The following is a 23,286-nucleotide window of genomic DNA, read 5'->3' on the forward strand; positions in this document are numbered from 1 at the left end:
CAGCACTTTCCTCTGAGGGTGTTACGCTGCCCTGTGATGGAGCAAGAGCAGCAGTTTGAACAGATGTGGTTGGCTGGCTTCACGTGTCTTGGAGGAACTCCCCAGTTGATAGCTGTCATAAATAGGGGAGAGCTGGCTGGTGGGTGGGACCAAACTGGGAGAAATTGGGTGAACCAACAACAACAACAACAATCATAATTTTCAATTAACCTAAAATTGTTAACTGGGAATCTGTGTTTTCCATCCTCACTCAGACAGATCTACTTCAAGATCAATATATTTCTCATTTAAACAGAAATTAATTCAATAAATGCATAAATTCATGGAAAATGGACATCCCGTTTATATATCTCAGCACCTTCTCTTTTCCGAATTGCTGTTTCATCATGAAAATTTGATTCCTTAAACCCCAACCTCTAGGTTTTCTCAGGCCAACGTCTATGTTTAATATCCAAAATGTACTTGGATCATCATTTAGAGTAATGTCTTCTGTTCCCTAAAGCTCAGTGCACTATAAAACAGCATCCAATCCAGATAGGTTCTTTCGAAAAGCTATATTTAATCTCAGGATTTTAGGGTTGTTTTACTTACCATCACTCATTATTACAACAGACTTGACGCTCTTAGTGAATTTCGTTGAAAATCAGAATGAGTGTTTAATCAGAGCGAGTTTGTGAATAAGTGCAGTGTGAGTGAAGGGTTTTAAATAAACTGCAGCGCAGAGCCATCGCGTACATGAAAAAAGGATCAAATGAGTAAATGTTATTTACAGGAGGGGCAGTGGAAGATTAAGGTGCACCTCGATCATACCCTCTGTCTTTCGCTTAAACAAAATAAGTATCGCGATAGGTTCTTGAGTCATGCCTCATCACTTTCACCCCTCTCAGTAGGAAATGAGTGCACGATGAGTGTACGATGAGCTGTCATTACTCTCCCCTCTCCCTCCTCCTTTACACACACAGAGTGCTTTATTTAAATAACTTACAGGTCCAATTAGACAGGAAATTAAATTGTCATTATTTAAGTGGGTGACAGGAAAAGAAAGTGACAGGAGGCAGAAGTGGCTTTTGTCCCTTGGGGCCTCCTGTAGTTACAGCAAGGAATACATGGAGAGCCAACATGGGTAAAGGCTCAGAGTAAAACCCCTGCGCAGTGTGAAGTAATCAGTGTAATAACACACTTATTGAATTTCACTAAATAAACACATTCGGTATGTATATGAATTATCTTCAAAATGATGCGCAATCTAATGTATTTCATCTAATGGTCACAAATCTAATATTTTGTTTTGGATTTGTAATGCTCCAAAAATGATTGATTAAATGATATGTTGTCGTAATTGAATGTAATTTATACCAGTGTTCTGCTGAATTCTCCCCTCTGATTTGTCAGATGGTGTTGATTAATCTCCTATGTCTGACAGCAGGTTTATAATAATGCACTTCTAATACATTATCATTTTCATCCATCCATCTATTTTCCATACCGCTTATCCTACACAGAGTCCGGGGGAGCCTGGAGCCTATCCCAGGGAACTCGGGGCCCATGGCTTGGGACAAAACACATCACAGGGCATAATCGCACACACATTCACACACTATGGACAATTTGGAAATACCAATCAGCCTACAATGCATGTCGTTGGACTGGGGGAGGAAACCGGAGTACCCAGAGGAAACCCCGGACGCACAGGGCGTGGAGGCGTGAATCGAAACCCCAACCCCAGAAGTGCGAAGCAAACGTGCTAAAAACGACATTATCTTTAAAAAATAATAATTCACATAGAATCTATGGTAATAATAATAAACAAGATAAAATATGTAATTATTTAAACCAAGACAAATTGTAATCATCGATATGGTGAAGCTTTCTGTAAGCAGGCATTTTCTAATATTTATCAAAGGCGTATCCAGGGTCAGTGCTTTGTAACAGTCAGTAAGTTTTCCACAATGGGAAGGTGTTCAGGACAGAGGACTTTGTGTGATCCGGTTTCTCTGTCACATTACAAGCTGTTTTTTTAAAAACTCCATAAGAGAGAGTAAAAGAGAAAATGGTAAGCGACGATGGTGTAACTTGTTTTGTGGATGTTCAACAACATTAAAAGTAAAAAAAAAAAAATTAATCATTTTCAAATTGCTGTGGTGGAAGAGGAATAAAAACATCTGTTATAGGAAAATAATCAACTTTCATATCAGGCCACATCACCCCACCCCACCACTGATTATTTGCCTATAACAGCACACACTCCAGGTGTTTTTTTCCTCATTGTAAAACCAGATAAGTTCATTTAACTCAAAATATTTGAGGAAACTAATTACCTCAAAATTTTGAAGTTGATAAATCAATTCCTTTAAGCAAAATTCACTTAAATAGAGTTAGTTGACTTAAATTTTAGTTATATTTAAGTGTATTTGGCTTAAAGGAATTGATTTATCAACTTCAAAATTTTGAGGTAATTAGTTTCCTCAGATTCCATCCATCCATCCATCTTCTATACCGCTTTCTCCTTTTTAGGTTCACTGGGAACCTGGAGCCTATCCCAGCTACCATCGGGCACAAGGTGGAGGACAGGGTGGACAGCCCTGGACAGGGTGCCAAAGTTTCCTTAGATTTTTTTTTAGTTAAATGAACTTATCTGGTTTTACAGTGCTTATATAAACAATTTAATGTGGATTGTACATGTAAATGGTCACATGACAAGAAGTATTTCCTTCCACCTTGCACCATAGTAAATAGATGTACTGTACAGTATGTCTCAGGTTTCTAGTAAAACACATTATAATACACTGTAAAACCTGATAAGTTCATTTAACTAATTCGCACGTTTTGAGAAATTTTTTTCTTACATTTAAGTGTATTTGGCTTAAAGAAATTGATTCATCAACTTAAAAATTTTGAGGTAATTAGTTTCCTCAAATTTTTTGAGTTAAATGAATTATCCGGCTTTACAGTGTAGCTAAACAATTACCGGTGTAATCTTTAATCCATGTATTAATGATGTGTTGGAGCATTCGTCTTCCACATTTCTACCAAGCCTAGTCGTGACAAGTGGAATAACACAGCAGCTCCAACCTCCAGCCTGATCCCAGGACAAATGAGAATGTGAGTGTAAACAGGAAATAGAAGTTTGGTATGTGTTCATTTGACTTTTCTTTCTTTTTTCACCAGGAGTGGGACATCATACACCAGGACGATACCCAAAATGACCCAAAAGACGGTTTGTGCACATTTTTTCTTTCACTCTTCACTATTTCTGATTGGTATATAAAGAAAGTCATGAAGTTATTTTACAGGTTCAATATGCAAATATCACATAAGCCTCATTAATCTGCTGATGCAAGTTTGGACTCTGAAATTTGCCACATATACACACAGACATTTCTGTTTTTGTCCTAGCTTCAGTCTCGAAATCATATTTCTCACTGCTCATCTCGTCATTCACTCATCCAGTCACTTTTCCCCTCATCATTCACCACATCTCTGTCCTCTTGGTAATTAGTCTTAAAGTGATGTAAAAGCAGAGTGATCCTCTGACCCCCCGATCAGCAGGAGAGTGAAGAGGGCCAGTCAGACAGTCAGATGAACCATGTCCCCCCGTGATCCCCTGCATGTGCCTGCGTCCTGATGCACCGTGTCCATAAAGCTGATGGATGGAGTGAAATCAAAGATTCACAGGTGATCTCTGACCCCAGCCATAGAAAATGGACCCCAGCATCTGTGCAGTGGCAGTAAACGGGCCCAGAGCGTGCCCTTTGTGGCCACTCCTGAGTGCTGGGCTTATGGAAACACTTAGCCAGGGTCCTGCCAAAGGCCTCATTATGAAACAAGGTTCAGCCCATCTCAGGGGGTGTTTTTTTAATGTTTTTTTTTTTTTTTTGAGAAATGTGGGGGAGGTCGGGGTTTAAATCAATTCAGATCACAACTTTGGTTTTGGCATACTGTTAGAGATGTTGATTATGGGTGAAAATCCAACAGGATCTTTTATCTCTGCATTCCCACTTTCCTTATGGAAAAATCACATGCGTAACATGGCGAAACGCGCCTCACATCTCACATGTCAAAAACAGGCCTTGTTTACTGAAGTAAACATGTGACCTTATGTGAATAATATTTTATAAAACCATTGAAAAATAAAACCAGATGCCCTACATGTAAAATAAATAAATAAACCACACATGAAAAAGTAAAATAACAAGAAAATCACATACAAATAAAAACACATACCCCAAATATGAAAAAGTAACATAGGAAAACAAAGGAATCCTGTGTGAATCACATGTAAATACAAATAAATAAATAAATAAAACTGTACACCCTACATGTGAAAAATGTACATGTTATTGCATGCTGAAAAATAAAAACATATGCACTATATGCAAAAAATCGTATGTGAAAATAACTCTAACGTGGAAGAACATGTGAAACAAAACATTTTATTAAAAAAAGTGTTTAAAAACCATTTGTGAAACACGTGATGATTCGTATAAAGTCTGTGTGACTTTTCTATATAGGTTGACAATTCGGGAAAATTGTTATGATGATCTTTTTCTCGAATGAACTTTTTTTTTTTTGTATATTTCTTTGCGCACATTTGTGACATAGTGTGATAACCACTTTTGCCTGAGAAAGACGTGGCCTTCCAAAATCTTCTAAACTGAGTCCTTGGATAGAAATTTTGATTCTGGAGAGAAGATAAAGGACACAAGAGAAGAAAAACTCAGCAGCCTCTCTGTCCCCTCTTTACTCAGGGTGATTTTTCTCACTGCCAATGAAAAGGGGGGAAAAAAAGTGTCCACAGCAAGCAAATTGAAAATCCATTTGTTGAACAAGTACCTCTCATGTACGAAAAAAAAAAGAAAAAGAGAGAAAAAAAAAGAGCGGGGATCTGGTCAGGAGTAATATGACATGTGTGCTAATAGCATGCTTTCCATAGTGCCATCTGTCTAAAGGAAAGGTCAGGGGACGATGGCAGGCGCATGGCAGGTGATGGAGAGCGAGAAGGGGGTTGAGGAGAGACAGGGGGAGGGAGTAAACGGGCGTAATCTACAGTGACAGACCGCCGTGGCTCTGACATCATATGAATACCATAATTGAGCTGCAGTAAATTGAGAGGGGCGCTTTCGATGTGTCAATAAACAAGTTCAAGGTGACACGGCGGATCAATACAGCACGACAAGAACCATCCGACAAATTTACTGCGGTGTAATTGGGTGCAAAATGACTCAAGTCAACCTTCATGCTGAGGAAAAAAACAACAACAACAACAGGGGGAAAAAAATCAAAGCGACCGTCATCACCCTCCAGCAACAGTTTGTACATGTCACATATGGCTTGAGGTGGCATTGGCAGACAATAATGGATTTTGTTTTTCTGCAGTTATCATCTATGGTTTGTGTGTGTGTGTGTGTGTGTGTGTGTGTGTGTGTGTGTGGGTGGGTGGGTGTGTATGTGTGTGTGTGAACATCCCAAGCTGTTTTTCTTGATTATGAAGAAGTAAAAAGGGCAACATTCAGCCATTTATTACATCAAAAAAAAAAAAAAAAACCCAGACGTACAGGGTGGCATATAGCAAAAGTAATTGCATTATTAAAATTCTAACACTCCAGGACAGATCCATACTCGTATTGACAAAAAAAAAAAAAGCCATCCATTTGGCATGAGGTAATCATAACTCCTCATTCACGCTGCCACTGCTATCAATTGAAACAGGTACATTGCTGGAGTGCTAACGAGATGATCCTAATTGATTTTGGGCCATAGAGTCATTAACCTCAAATGTCAGCACCTCCTCCTCAATTGCTGAGATATCGATCTGCTAATGGGAGTCCAATAGAGGCTGATGGTTAAACGGAGGCATAAACATGACTCTCACTCTGGCGATAAATGGATCGCTGGGCTTTGTCTCCTTCAAGCACTGGGGAGAATCAGTCGATGATGGTGGGAACAGGGAAAAGCGAGGGGTGTGTGTGTGTGTGGGGGGGGGGGGGTTGATAATGTGTGTTTGTAGAGCTAGACAGCACTACAAATGCAAATATGCAATTTATAGATTATACAGATTATAGGCATACAGCTCTATCCATTCACGTATACTCCTTTAGAAGAATTTCCCGATTTAGTCAAGGTCACATTACAGCATTATAGGCAAATCTGGTTTAAACGTGCCATTTAAATGAATACAGTTCTTTTCACCCTAATATTCATTTACGGCATCTGTAGCATATATGTGATTACCATGGACAAACCATTTTGAAATGTTTCCTCATACTGAAAGGAAAATAATCACTTACAACATATTTCTAAGGGCAGGTGTTGGGGGCAGTCAATAAAAATGTACATGTACAGTCAGGCCCATAAATATTTGGACATTGACGAAGCTATTTGTCTTTTAGCTGTCTACAACAGCGTATTGGAGTTGAAATGAAATAACGAGCATGATTTCAAAGTACAGACGTTCAGTTTTAATTTAAAGGTATTTAAACCCAATTTGGGTAAAATAGTGTATGAATGACAGTACTTTTTATGTCCCTCCACCCCATCACACCTTTTTTTAAAGGACTCAAAGTAATTGGACAAGCTAACAATCATAAATTAAAAAGTCAGTTTTAATACTTGGTTGCAAATCCTTTGCAGTTAATGACCGTCTGAAGTCTGGAACCCATAAACATCACCAGAAGCTAGGTTTCTTCGCTGATGATGCCCTAGGTCTTTACTACAGCTGGTTTCAGGTCCTGCTGGTTCAGCAACCTGCTTGCTTTCAGCAAGTGAAATGCATGTTCAATTGGATTCAGGTCAGGTGATTGACTTGGCCATTGCAGAACATTCTACTTCTTTGCCTTTTGCTTTCAGAGTATGCTTCAGGTTATTGTCTAGCTGTATTCTGAAGCACCAGCACCATTTTGTCAGCCATCACATCATCAATAAATACAAAGGAACCAGTTCCCTTAGCAGCCATTCATGACCATGCCATAAGATGAGGTGGAATGTTTCCGATCATGAGCAGTTCTCCATACTCTTCTCTTCCCATCATTCTGGTACAAGTTGATCTTTGTCTCATCTGTCAATAGGAGGTTGTTCCAGACCTGTATGAGCTGTTTAGATGACAAACTCCAATCGGTTCTTCCAGACCATTTGGTGTTCCTGAGCTCAACATTGTGCTCTTTCCTTTTACATTTTAATAATGCACCAAATAGATACCTAATGTTTTGTTTTTGCTATCTCTCTGATAGTTTTGTTGTGATTTTCAGCGTAATGATGGCTCCCTTTACTGGCAGTGACAGCTCTTCGGACGTCATATTGAGAACCAGATTCCAAATGCACCATATTCCAAATGCGCCAGATTCCAAATGCAAATGCCACACTTGAACTTTTATCAAACTCTAGACCTTTTATCAGAATCCAATTCATTACTCATGTATTACTTATTCATTGCTTACAGTAAACGCTTTAGGAAATTTATATAGTTACGTTTATGCTTGAAGCTTCTTAGTTTTTTAAAAATCACAAAGTAATGTCAGTAAAATCAAAGTAATGTGTGTGAGGTGATGTCAAATTTGAAAAACCTAACACCCTACCCCCCCCCGCCCCCCCCCCCCCCCCAATTAAACCTTAAGACTAAATTGATGTGTGAATCTCAAGAACTAAAAGTACTTTTCTCGGCCCAGTGAAATAGTTCAAAGAAACTTTCCCTTTATATAGATCATGCCGCTGATGCACAACTTCGAACACTACACAAACATCCTAAGAGAACGTGGGGAGTAGATGTGAGCCCTCGCCTTTTGATGGATTAGTGACATTCCCAGTGTAATGCACATCTGAGCTTAGCCTCACCACACGGCCTGTGTGGATTTAAACCCAAGCTGGGGGAAACGTGTAACTGATATCTTTGTGTCACGGAGCATATCCGGCATGTGGCGTGCTGACAGCCTGCGAGTGATGGCTGCCGTTTGACTGTGTGTTTGTGTTTGCGCGTTTGTGTGTGTGTGTCTGTGTGTGTGTGCGTGTGTGTGTGTGTGTGTGTTTCATCGTCTCAGCATCGTTCTCCCCCTCTGATGGCTGGAAAGGCCCGGGGCAGCTCAGAGGTAGAGAGTACAATCAAAAGTCCTCTGACACTGCTGAGAATCATCACAGCTTGATGATAACCTGGCTACCTTCAGGAGATCCTGCACTCTGCCTCAGAAGTAATAGCAGATATTTGGACCCAAACTTTCCCAATGCTGAGGGAGATTGAATCAGGCCTGTCCACATGGGTTAAATACTATGACTTTGATTGATGTACAGATGTTGGATAACTTTTTTTGTGTTTGCCAGTTTTGTTGTTTGTGAGTACCAAATGTGTAGAGGAAGTATTGACTGCTCAGAAATAAATAAATAAATAAATAAATAAATAAATAAATAAATAAATAAAACAAAAAAACCAGACATGAACTTAGACTTAATCTAAGAACCATCAGAAAGAATATTATTGGAATGTAGACATCTGCACAAATTTTTAAGCTTGGCTAGATAATGATGTATTTATGTATGGTGTTGTTAAGGTGATCTCCAGCTATTATACTTGAAACATTTGTAACCTACAGTTTTAGAGAACTATATGAATTTTTTACAAGGTGCTACAGTTGCTCAAGTCAAAGCCCATGACAATTACAATGTTTGTATCAATCAAGAGAAAGAAAACCTTTATTGACAACTTTGTCTACCCCGGAGAACTTAATACAATATTTATAGAGATTCGTTTTGGGGTCAGCACTGGGGGCGGTTTGGCCAGTAAGGTGGTTATTGCTAAGGGCAAACCATTTTAAAAGTATATACAATGGCTTGAAATGTGTGGACCCTTTATACAACTACCCCATACAATACCCTTCTTTTCTGCCCCCCCCCCCCCCCGCCCCCCCCCCCCCCCCCTTCCAAATAAAACTGCTGGTGTGTGAAATATGAAAGAGACATGTTGTCGTTCAATTTGTCCGATATAGCTCACAGGTGGGCTGCAGGTATGTGCCCCCTCAGCAGCTGAAAAATGAGTGGAGGAGAGCCGGGTGACTTTGATGAACCTCGCCACTCTCGGCCCTATCATTCTTTTCCGTCTGGCTTCCCTGGCTGCCGCGTGGACAACGCGCTGCAAATTTGTCTTATTGAAGTGAAGCTGCGCTCTGCTTCCTGCTGACAACAACGGCTAATGAACAGACAGACTGGGGCTCCTCAGAGTTCACTCGCTCAACCCTCACTCTGCCAGAGCTGCTGCATGATCACACAGCGCATCCTCCGGCTCAGCAGCACATAACGCCTGCTGCTGGACGCCTTACTGAGCATCTGATTACACAGAATATTTAACCAGAACAAAATCAATGTAAATAATGTAAATGTGTTAGAGCTCAGTCTGAGCGTGCAGATCAGTCTTAGGGAATTGTCTGGTCGTGTGGATTGGATTAGGCTGGCCTTTGTAGCTCAGTGGGGCTGTGACGAAATGATTAAGTTGGACCGATTTCCAGCAGGGATAAGCTTAGGATCAGTAAGAGTCTTCTTCAATGTGAGTCCGTCTAAACAGCCACTGACCCTGCGAAGCCTGTAGCTCTTATGCCAGTTGAGGCAGTGAAAGGCTTCAGATCATTCCATTATGGTCCACGTCAAACAAGTGCTTTGTCAGCAAAGAGTTTGGCAAGGAATATGTCACGAGAGGTCACAAGCAAAGTAAATGGAGAAGAGTGGATTAGCAGTGCTGCTGCTGCTGTTTCAGGACTGAATACACTATTTAAAGGTTCTACTTAACACCCGAACAGGATACACCAATGTTTGTCTAATCTAATCTCTGTCTACTGCATCTGTAGTATACAGCATGTGCGATTAACACAAGTGGAAGCCAGGCTACATGTTTGAAAGGCCACCTCAGTCCTCAGTCCTGGTGCATCTCTTGAAGAGCCTCTTAGGTGCAATTTTTACCTCTGTGCTGATAGGCAAGAATGACATGTTTCCATGTTTCGAGAAAAGAACAAAAAATATGTTAACATGCAACTCACTTTTAAAATAATCTAGAGGCAGTTTTCCATCCATCCATTTTCCGTACTGTTTATCCTATACAGGGTCGCGATGGAGCCTGAAGCCTATCCCAGGGAACTCGGAGGACACCTTGGACAGGGTACCAACCCATCACAGGGCACAATCGCACACCCATTCACACACTATGGACTGTTTAGAGATGCCAGTCAGCCTACAATGCATGTCTTTGGAGTGGGGGAGGAAACCGGAGTACCTGGAAGAAACCCCAAAAGCACGGGGAGAACGTGCAAACTCCACACACACAGGAGATTGGGATTCAAACATAAACGTGCTAACTACTAAGCAGTTCTTGAATTTTATTAATGAATGTTTACATGTTTTTGTAGAATGCTTTCTACAATTGATCCTTTCAGAGATGGGACTACTTTTTCAGAGGGAGTAATTTGTGTGTCTGCAAAATCAACCACAATGACATTTTACTGCAGGGGAAAACTGGATATACTCCATAAGAACAAGTTTGGTAAGACATTTTTGCATTTAAAAGCACAAATGAGTGTATAACACTACAACACTGACAATATATGATGACACAGACATGCAAACAAATGTCTTACCAAAGGTGTTCTTAAAATGTATTGTCAATGGAATTTGAAATGTGCATTGGATTTAAATATTTTAAATGGTAATGGTAACTCCACATCAAGTTTGGCCACATCACACCACTGCATCACTGATTATTTTCCAATAACAGCACATCCTCAAATGTTTTATTCCTTATTTATTACTAATTGTTCCTTATCCATCCAATTATTCATTTACCCTCCTTCAAAACAAACAGCCATATTGTCAGTGACAATGCCAGCACTCATTTGTAAGTATTTACAAATGTTAACATTTGTAAGCAGTCCAGCTTTATTTTCTTTACTCATCCAAGTGGAGGAATCCATAAAAACCCTGCTGCCAATCAACACACAGACCAACATCACAGCAGTGAATATAAACTGAGCTTGTTACTTAATTAGCTTGTAAATTTCCCACAGATCAGTGCACAGCAGGTGACCTGGAAGCATTCAGAGCTCACGGCTTGACCGTTTAGCATTGGACCCACGAGAGGCGGCTTGGCACATACAGGCAGAACTGACACTAAACACTGACCTGAGACCTGAACGTCTGTGATTAATTATTATTAATGAACAGAAGAAATCTGGATCGCTTTAGAAACACTGACTGATCAGGGGTCAAAATGGTTTAATGAGAGAATCCCAAAGATCTTGTTTAAAAAGGTTGCACTTTTAGGGTGACTGGATTTTTTAAAAAATATTTGAAACATGTGTCCTAAATATTTAAACAAAACAGAAATATTGTCAGCATTCATTTATTAGACATTTATTAGCCAGTTGAAATGTCGTATTTGAATCAGAGTGGAAGGCATGCGGTTATTTATTTACAGCCCACAATATTGCATATGAGTTCATATTGTACATTGAGTACACAGAGAGAGGCATTTACTGTATGAGCAGACCATTAAGACCATGACCCTAAAACAGGACATGGTAAGTTCCCAGTCTGGCATTTGTCTTAACCTTCAGCCCCTTTTTATCCTTTACTGACTGTGACACATGGTCTTGAGAAGACTCTGTACCTTTTATAATTATTTCTCTTTCTATGACGAAACTCAGGAAGCCTTTCCCTTAAGAGGACAACCATTTCTAAAACAACCCAGTGCATTACGCAAATGAAAAAGAAAAAAAAAAAGAAAAGAAAAAAAAAACCAGAAAGAGAAAGAGAGAGGGAAAAAAACACCCCAGGGGGGGAAGGAGTACTGGATATTATTTAAGTGTTCTTGTAAGCCTTCTAAGATATTAATGTTGCAAAGCTACTTATGAATATTTAAGAACATAAAAGGCAGATAGACTCGTGTGGCCAAGCTGACCACAACTCAACGGGGAGAGCATCCCCTGGACATTCATGATGGATTTTAAACACGATAAAAACAATCAGAGTGTTTATGGCATTAAAGGAGAGAATGGGAAAAAAAAGAGAGGCAATGCACACTGTCTTCCTGAAAGCCTCAGGCTCTAAGTGGTGTAAATAAACCTGACTGCTCACTGACCGCAACACATCCAGCTGAGTTATCGACTCCTGCAATTAAAAGCCGAAACAAAGATCACGCTTAAAAAAAAAGAGGGCCTGGTGACTATTTCAGTGTAAGGAAGCAAATCAGATACTGAGGATTTTGTTTACTTTAGAGATGTTTCAATTGATTAATTAATGATTTAAATAGTACCTATAGTAAGATTTGTTATTTACATTTTATAAGTGAATATACTGGCACGGTGGCTTAGTGGTTAGAACGTTTGCCTTGTACCTCCATGATTACTCCGGTTGCCTCCCCCAGTCCAAAGACATGTGTTGTAGGCTGACTGGCATTTCCAAAATTGTCCATAGTGTGAGTGTGTGTGTGTGTGTGTGTGTGTGTGTGTGTGTGTGTGTGTGTGTGTGTGATTTAGCCCTGTGATGGGTTGGCACCCCATCCAGGGTGTCCCTTGCCTTGTGCCCTGAGTGCCCTGGGATAAGCTCCAGGCTCCCCATCGACCCCGTGTAGGATAAGTGGTACAGCAAATGGATGGAAGGATGGAAGTGAATATACCTGTTAATGATGTTTTTGTTGAAATGTTTTTCTTTATTTAAGACCGAAGCAATTATGACAAAATGGCAGCATATTCTGTGTTTGACATTTTCATTTTATACATGAAACTATTTTTAAGCATTTTCCCCTTCATAACATGAACAGTAGACAGCAAAAATCTCACCGTTCAATAAACAAGTTATGGTGTTTAAATCCAAAAGAGTCAAAATGAACTAAAAAAAAAAAAAAAACAAAGATTGAAATGGAAGAGCACACTCCTGAAGGAATTCTGACCAATCTCACCCTCTTCTGAAAAGATTTTGACTAAATCAAAATCCATTGCCTGCTCCCAGTGGAATTCTGCCCAATCCCGTCTGCTCCTGAAGGAATTCGGGTCAATCCTGCCCTCTCCCAAAAGAACTCTGGTCGATCCTTCAAGCTCCTGAAAGATTTCTGACAAATCTACCGTACCCCTGAAGAACTTCGGAACAATATTACTTACTCCCGAAGGAATTCTGATCAATCCCACCTACTCACGAAGGAATTCAGCCTGCTCCTTAAAGAGTTCTGACCAATCCTGTGCCTCCACGCAATATTTTCTGTCGAATTTAGTTTATTATATTTCCCAAATTATAAACACATTATCAATATAAACCACTGTGACCCAGAGAAGTACAGAGCAGTAACTGAAAATGAGTAAAAAAAAAAAAAGTGTAGTTCAGCGCCACACAAGCACGAAATACGCTCCATATTATTGAACATGGCGTTACTTTGTCCTGTGAGCTTCATATCTGATCACCTGATTCCATCCTTATGAAAGTAAAAATTGCTTTCTCCCATAACTGGGTCCCATTGCGCACCTCTAGATTGAAACTCTTTCTCATTGGTTTAAAATATAAATAAATAAATAAATAAATAAGCAAACAAATACACCTGACTGCCCACTGACCACAACACATCCAGCTGAGTCATCCACTCCTGTAATTAAAATCCAAATTCTAATTTTATTTGTCACACACACAACCATACACAATATGATGTTTAGTGAAATGCTTCTAACCAGTGTCTATGACATGAAATAGAATTTACATAGATAAAGTGCAGATATGTGCTTTAAATTGTGGGATATAATGCTGTGCAACATTGGGCTGAAGTAGTTTTTTTGAAACTGAAACTGCCCACATATATGATAACTATTTATAAATACAGGGTAATAACGATAAAGTGGTTACTAAGAATGAATGAAGAGAATATGAAGAGTTGTGCTTAAAAAAGTTTGCATACCCCTTGCAGAATCTGCTAAATCTTAATACTGTTAACAAAATAAGAGGGACCATAAAAAAATCCCATGTTGTTTTTTATTGAGTACTGTCCTGAATAAGCTATTTCACATAACTGATGTTTACATATAGTCCACAAGCCATGATAATAGCTGAATTTATAAGAATTACCCCATTCAAAAGTTTACATACCCTTGATTAATTAATACTATGTGTCGTTACCTGGATGATCCATGACTGTTTTTATGTTTTGTGATAGTTGTTCATGAGTCCCTTGTTTGTCCTGAGCAGTTAAACTACCCACTGTTCTTCAGAAGAATCCTCCAGGTTCGGCAAATTCTTTGCTTTTCCATCATATTCTGCATATTTGACCCCTTTCTAACAGTCACTATATGATGTTGAGATCTATCTTTTCACACTGAGGACAACTACGGGACTCGTACACGACTATTACAAAAGGTTCAAACATTCACTAATGTTCAAGAAGGCAACACGATACATTAAGAGCCAGGGGGGGGTAAACTTTTGAACAGGATGATCGGTGTAAATTGTTAGTATTTTGTCTTCTGGGAGACATGTAACCATCTTATTTAGCGTCTGAAGGACAGTACTAAAAGTAAATAAAAAATCTTTCAACAAAATAATAACAATTTACACAGATCATTCACTCTGTAATTAGACTCAAATTTCTAATGGTTGTTATTTTTTTTTATTAATGAATCATTTAAAAATAAATAAATAAATCTAAACTTACTGGTTTAGTTCAGTTTTTCGTTATGCATTAAACAAACAAACAAAAAAATGTAGAACTCAAACATGAAATGAACCTAACAATTGTAATAGATATACTCAAATAGCATAATTTCTCCTGAGAATATTTAATCATATAGGGTATATTTATATTTTTCATTCATTTCATTTGTGATTATTCTCTCAAAATATATACGGTATGCAGATCTGAAATCATAGATGCTCACTCATTTCTGTACATTAAGTAGTTTTCTTCTGTCTTTTATTTGGTGGTCAGTTATATGTCTCCACTTCGTCCATGCGGGTCACATGTCACTCAGTTTGAACCTTTTGTTCCTTCAAACAGTGCACTAAAGCGAGCTCTATTTTAACCTCTCCACCCTAACAGATGCCCGCATGCTTTGTCTTCCATCAGCACAGAGGTAAAATTGCACCTAAGAGGCTCTTCAAGAGATGCACCAGGACTGAGGACTGAGGTGACCTTACGAACATGTAGCCTGGCTTCCACTGATGTGAATGTAATATTGACAGCACAGTTAAGATTTTTGGATATAAGTAAGACATGGTGTAAGATATTAGGCAAGAAATAAAGCGATACGTTATAATAACACATATAAGACGCTAACCCGACCTGAATAATGATGAACTCTGACATTAGAGTTTGTCTTTTTAGAGGTCAAAAGTTGAATTAACGTAACTAAGGCCAAGTCAGATCCTAGCACGTCTTCATCTAAAATAGCGTACTGAAGAAATAACATTTTTTAATTCTCAGTAATGGCTGTGAGGGTGTCCGTGGAAGTAAGCCTGACTACACTACATCCTGCTTTTAATCCATCACTTATTTTTGTAAGCTGTAGGTTTTAATGGGGTCACTACAGGATTCATAAAGTACTATACGCCACAATTTGACAATTCATTTCCAACATAACATGTTTTTCATCAAAACGAGTACTTAAGTCTTTCAGAGACTAAATCTTTGAACATAGCAGATACGACGGGTAATTAACCCTTTGGACAACTGCGGGCAGCACCGTGACCTGACTAATGGCCTGATGAATTTTTAAGCACAGACGAGAGGGATAATGCAGTACTAATCCATTAGAGCTAAGTGTGTGTGTGTGTGTGTGTGTGTGTGTGTGTGTGTGTGTGTGTTGGAAGCAGATACATGAGCTACTGAAAGGTAGGCTAGAAATAAAGGCACCCTCTCAAAATGAAGTGAAAGCCTCTCTCTTAAGTGGAACAAACAGGAAATATCAACCTCGGTATAATTAATCTGCTGGACTGAGATATGACCAACGCTTGCTTTTCACACACTTTTACAATTGCTAAAGATGATGATAATGATAATATCACAACACTTGCGTCCCTAGCCCTGCTCTTTAATCCCTTTAAATACAGATGGGAAATGGAATAAACAGTCCCACATTGAAAGTGGAATTTAGCAGTTTGGACAGTAAGCAGATTTAAAAAGCTGTTCAGGCGAGCAGGGTGGGTCTCGGATCATACAGTAGAGGATGCATTTGATCTTTTTATGCACATCAATATGTTGTAGTTGCTGAGAGAAACTGCCCTTCCATGCTGATCTGAGATAAGCATTACACTCATTCTTATTATTATGATTAAATGTGTGGCATAGAGTTTATATCCATATTGATACAAATGAAAGATTTATTTTTGCATGTTACAATTTTTTTTATATATATATAACAAGAGATGGCATTTGAACAAAATGCTGAGAGAATGGCTTTTGAACAGAAAATGTCTCTTTGCAGACAATTTCATCATATCCGAAGTTCCCCCGATATTTAAAAACCTGTTTATGTGGATGTTCTGCCATACGAGTCCCTGTATATGTCGTCAGTATAGAAACTATAACATATTAGAACACGTGCATTAAGATTAACTTTGCATCGTTTGAATTACTGATAGATCTACTGAAAATGAATGAACCTCTTCTGACCAATCAGACTGGAGAATTGAACAGCATTGTGGTATAATACTGTATGACAGCAAACTAAATATGATACACATGCACAGAAATATATAGCATGGTTACTTTAAAAAGAACATAAAAATGCAGGCATACCACTAAGTTATTTTATTTTAAAACGTGAGTTGCTACTTCCTGCTATTGATTCTCAGAAATGTTGTACATTATGTTGTAACATCTTAAGAACTAGCTAGAAAACATTTTAGCCCCAATGCCTAAGGTGTCTATATCCATTATATAGTCTCTCAGTAGGCTAATATGCAGTAAAACCTTTTAGCCTCAACAGCATGTTATTACTCTTCATAATTAGTGATGTGGTTCTTATTCCATGACAAGGCAGCCGTATTGAAATCTATCCATCGATCCATTTTCTGTACCGCTTATCCTATGCAGGGTCACAGGGTCACAGGGAGCCTGGAGCCTATTCCTGGGAACTCGGGGCACAAGGCGAAGGACGCCATGGATGGGGTGCTAACCCATCACAGGGCACAATCCCACACCCATTCACACACACTATGTCGTTGGACTGGGGGAGGAAACCGGAGAACATGGGGAGACCATGCAAACTCTGCGCTCAAAGGGTAAAGGTGGGATTCAAACTCCCATCCCCAACCCCAGGGGTGCGATACAAATGTACTAACTACTAAGCCCCCATACTGAAATCATACAAATCTAGAACAATGGATCCTGAGCTCGGGTAACCGTCCATGTGGAATTTCACATGTTCTCCACATGTTTGTGTGGGTTTCTCCAGGTTCTCTTGTTTCTAAAGCTCTAGAACTTGAGTCAGATCTCAAGTCATTTTCTATATTGGCTTGGACATTTCTTGGTCTTGGGCATTGGTCTCAGCTGGAAAATTTCGTTAAATAAATAATAAAATTTAAAAAAATAAATCTTCAAAAAGGATTTAATAGTTTTTAATCTTGTTTTTATTTGGACTCCTGACTTGACCTCGACTGCCCTAACATTTGATCTCGGTTGAACTTGATGAGTCTTGCCTACAGCTATCCCAGTTTTCTTAAACCTCCAAAAAATATGCCAGTTGGTGATTATGCTGAATTGCCCCTAGGTGTAAATCTGCATGGTGCTCCACAATCGATTGCCATCCCTTCCAGTGTGTATTCCCACCTCTTGTCCTCTCATGTTCTTGGGACAGGCTCTGGATCCACCATGACCCTGACTAGGACAAAGAGGTTACTGAAGATGAATGAATGAATGAACATAGAACGAGGCTCGAGTACACACAAAAATCCTCACAGTGCTAAATTTATACCTACAGAGCTAATATCCAAATGGACACAAATGAAACTGAAACTAAAAATATCTCTTATTATCCAGTTTTAAGCACACACATGTAATCTCCCTCTACAGTGTTCTCCTCAGTCGATGTGAGCAGAAGACTATAAGAGCAAAACTCCCTGATGAGGCTTGGCGAGAAAGAGTAATGGGCAACATCAACACACTACAGCAGCTTGGACGAGCAGCTCCACACCTGCTGACACCGATGCATTCTCTCACCTAAATGCAATACAACTATGTGTGAGAAATATGACTGTCCACAGCTATCTGCACACATCGCACTCCTGGCTATGAGTTTATCTTTACACAGTTTGTGTGTATATGTGTGCGTGTGTGTGTGTGTGTGTGTGTGTGTGTGTGTCTACAATAGCCCTGGCAAGTGCTACACATCCGAAACACACATGGAACACGACTCAGTAAATGATGGCTGTGGGCAAACGGGGGCAACTGTAAACTCTGTCTCTGGAGATGACCTAAAGCAGTGGGTGATAGATATATGTTTTGGCTCGCCTCTGGGAAAAGGAGCATGCTTATTTACACAGAGCACCTCTGGGTGAGGAGTAACACTCACACACACACACACACACACACACACACACACTTCTCTCAAGAATACAAAATGTGTAGGTACCTGCAGACACAACTATTTCACAAAGGCCGTACACATATGATGCTAGATATTCTCACTGACACACATACATACAGAGAGAGAGAGAGAGAGAGAGAGAGAGAGAGATTTGCACATATACATACGTAATACTATCACTGTTTCACCCTAAGCTTGGAGATATGAGTTATGACCATTAAAAGCAAGACTACATGCTGAAATCTTCATTGACAATTCTTTCTGCGGCCAAAAATAAAAGTCTGCAGAACCAAGCAACAGTGAAAGCCCTGTTTCATGTCTCACAACTTTCATTTCGCACAATAAATACACTGTACAGGCACCACACTTTTTTTTTTTTTTTGGTCCACAAAAGCAGACAGATGCCATTGGACAAAATTTGCCTGATGAATTCCAGTTCCATGTTACATCTACACCCGAGAGTGAAATATAGTTCACGAACAAGTATGAATCACTGACACCATTTTCTCATCATAATTAGATTCTTTGAAATTTACCACTCACGATTTAACAATATACATAGCACACTAATAATAGTGTAACATCAGGGCCTTGCTTGTATGCACTCTATAATTAGCTTTTCATTTAAGCCTGAAAATGAAAAAGGATCCCAAACCTGTCACATGGCTCCACTATGAAATGTGAATATATTACAGTTTATAGTTATTTTACTGCCCAGAAATCTATGATCATATTCATAAGCACCAGCTTCTGTAGTAAAATGAGAACGGTCAATTCCTCAGCATACTGGATAATCCATATAAACTCTCCTTCTTCACGCCAATATCGGTCAGTTGGTATTGACAGCTTTACCTGAGCAGCTTCCCATGGAGGCCTGTATTAAATAAACTCTGCAGTACCTGCAATGCACCAGGGGTCCTCAACTGGAGAACAGCAGTCCAGATGTGAACTTCACTAGACTGAGCACTTAAAAAAATATTGTATCAGAGAAGATAAATCTAAAAAAAAAAAAAACAAGCAAAAAAAAACAAGAACAACAAAAAAAAACCTGGCGATAGTTTAACAACTTTAATGATTTTAACCATGGCAGCTTGTGTAGAAGATCCTGTGTTGACATTTAACCAAGTATTTATAAAAAATTTTAGCTGAAGGAAGCTCATCAGAACAGAAGCTAGCTACAGTGCTAGAGACATTACATCAGAAAGGGGAGAATTTTCACAGACTTTAAAAGATTTTCCATTTTATTTACACTCTCTGGTCTGATTAGTGAACTGTCATGGCTTTTTTTCCCCCATCAACAATGAAAACAGAAAGTTTAAAAATGAATGGACAAAGAAGTATCCCCAGTGCCAAATTCAAAATAGACATTGCATCTGTTCCGAGTCTTTTGCATCTGGCTCTAGTCAAATGTGATCATGTGAAATGGCAAGCCCATGATGAAGTAAAATATAACAACTTTGAATTGACTTATTCATGGCCATAATGTAATCAATAATACTTAAAGTCCCCATGAAACCAAAATGGAGGTTTGTGGATTTTATTAGGAATATGTTAGCCTAAAGGTTATCTTCAGGATAAGCTAGTGTGCTCCAAAACAGTCCAAAATTATTCATTTATTTGAATCATTATATTCATACAGTCTTTCTCTACCACCAATACGGAACAACAATTTTGATGACATCATTCTGCACTTCAGCTTCTCATCAGATTTTCCGTCCAATCAAATGCTCTCTGGAATCAGAAGTGTCCCGCCCCCTACATGATATAAATCCATGGTACTAGCTGTCAAGTACGGCTTAGGTAAACTAACCGCTATTGGCTTTAAAAGGAGGAAGCGCTACTTGATATGTCCCGCCCTGACTTCCTGTTTCAGTGGAAATTACATCAACACATCAAATAACGCTGCACGTTTCAAGTCACTTCAACGGGACTTTAAGCATCAAACGCTAACTGCTGAAATTCATTTTAAAGTAAATCTTAGTTGAATTCTGGAGAAAAAAAAAGGATTTTCTTTGAAGGTTCTTTGGATGGCAGGGGTTCTAAAGAACCGCCTATTCATGATAAACCTCCTGTTTCTGCATAAACCTTTTAAGAGTCAATGTAAAGAACAATTAACAGTTCTAAATGTAACTATTCTGAAGATTGTATTTGTATTATAATTAACATGATCTTACAAAATATATAATAATAATAATAATAATAATAATAATAATGAAGACTCTACTGTACTATAGGAGGTGCTTTTAAAGGACAGTGAAACTCATTTGAGGGAAAAAATGCCTTCATTTTATCTTCTGGTCAATCATCCATGTGGCATTTGTTTCCCAACACAACCTCGCTGTCACTCATTTAACCTTTCGACCACCATCTGAATCTGAAATTCTTGACATTCAAGTTTATACAAATGATGCTTCATGACAGCCAACGAGTCAATTACCACATGTGGCAGTTCTTCATGGCACCAGGGGCCTGTCATTGGTGCAGTCATGCTTATGTGTTTCTAACTCAGGTGACCTGACTGCCTCACCAACTCCGCTCTCCTTCCTGTCTCTCTTCATAAACCACGCCCAGTTTTCCCAAACCCACTGCTGTATTGTGATCGACAGAACAATCATACAGTGTTTGAAGTGATCACCTTCTTTACCAGATAATGATTATCTTTAAGGATTTGGGAAACTCTTTGCTGGTCTTTATCAGTGATGTCTGAATGTCTGAGCATAATTATTGAAAAAAATTCAGTTTCTGTTTTTAATTCCATGTATCTGAGAAGCGAGGTTCCTCAAGTGACTATCCTAAGACTGCTATTGATTCGCTGCAATTACAAACAAATCGAAATGTGATTTATTTGCTCGGGAATCATTTCAATATCAGAGAAAAGTCGCGGCCGCTAGAGACCCCATCAATAAACTACCCACCTCTTTTTCCCCTCATCCTTCCCTTTCTTCTCTCCGTTTCTGTCCATTCCCTACAGAGGCAATCATTCTACAAGATGTCAATACAAGCAGTCGAGCACACACAAAAAAAAGACCAGGCGATTGAGATATTTTGATTTTTTTTTCTCCCCTCCAACACTCCCCCCCCCCACCACCACCAACCCTTCCTTTCTCTTTTTTTCGTAGTTAATTAAGTCACCAAGAGGCTGTCAAGGATAATTTTCAAAGCACAGACCCAGTCGTGCTTGACATTTGATAATATTGCGCTCCATGCTGATTGAAATTGATTTTGGACGCTCAGTATAGCCGGGGCCTTTTGACAACTCCCAGCCTATAAACCCAAGGACAAGGGCCCCCACTCGCACACCAACTCATGTCCCTGCAAGTGATGGGAGGCTGGGAGTTAGAAGTAGGGAGGGGAAGCCAGGGGACCACGAACACCATCCTGATCAGGGGTCATGGATCTGGCAACCTGCAATATCTAATAAATCAGTAGCTCAAATAAGCAGGAACTCTCTCTCTCTCTCTCTCTCTCTCTCTCTCTTAGTCAGAATCCAAGTATCAGGCAACACAGGGAAAACGCTGAGTCTATATACTCACTAATGCTACTAATGATTCATGCCATTATTACAGCACATACTATGAGGAAGTAATTAAAACTTTGCACTCATCTTCTTCAGTTCTTGGGTTTTTCTCAATGGCTAGAATAGAAACACTCAGTAAGTTTTCAAATAGTGACTGTAAAATCTTTTCAATCATGTCTGAGATACAGTACACACATTATTTAAGTCCAATTATTACCTAGTGATCATAGGGTCTTGCAAACATACAGCATTAATTAAAGTTATAAATCAGTTTTATGATGATCACTGACGGCTGAAATGTATAGAGTGTGGCACGTTATCTAGTACATACTGCATGGGATGACTGAAGTTCTCACAGAATAATTTAACAAAGTGAATTGACAGGCTGCTCAACTGAGTCTATATCATTATAGACTTCTGAGATCTCTTTCATATCTAGTGTGAGTGTTTAGTGGCAGATTTGTGTCTTGTTTCCTCCATTAACTCTCCCTGATGACTATGCCTAGCTCATATTTTTACTATCTGGGCCATCCATGTTTGTTCAATTATAATGTTGGCATTCTTCTGATCTTTTAGGGTCCTAACCCGCTTTTTGCTAATCGCATTTCTCTGCCCCAGGCTATTGAAAACTGTAATGTTCGTTGACAAAATTGCTTAATTATTTGTCTTCCTTTCTAGTATTCACAAGTGACTTCCCTCAACTCCCAGGCTTCCTGCTTGTTGATATGGCCTACATCAGAGTCGCAAAAGATCCATCAGGGCCTATAATGGTCACTGAAAGTACGTTTTCAACCACAAGTTTAAGTCCAACCCTATTTACCATCGTTCCCATAAATCTAAATGGTGTCACTTGTTCCATACTGAAACACAGATTGAGTTGAGCAGTTTGTGTGCATAAAGTTTTTGAACCAAATCTTGATCCAATCTTGATCCAAAATCACTGTCAACTCATCCTGCTCAGCATTTTTATACACACCACAGAGCAAGGTAGGATTGTAATTGCTTCATTGTATCATGCAGTGCACCTGTCTGGAAGCTTTTACACTCGTTATGTTTGTCCTCTTATTTATTCAGGTTTTTCCTTTAATTTGTCACCAATGTCCATCCATCCATCTTCTACCGCTTACTCCTTTTCAGGGTCACGGGGAACCTGGAGCCTATCCCAGGGAGCATCGGGCACAAGGCGGGGTACACCCTGGACAGGGTGCCAGTCCTTCGCAGGGCACACAATCACACACACTCACA

Source organism: Ictalurus furcatus, chromosome 16 (assembly GCF_023375685.1).
Source record: "Ictalurus furcatus strain D&B chromosome 16, Billie_1.0, whole genome shotgun sequence".
NCBI classification, from domain to species: Eukaryota; Metazoa; Chordata; class Actinopteri; order Siluriformes; family Ictaluridae; genus Ictalurus; species Ictalurus furcatus.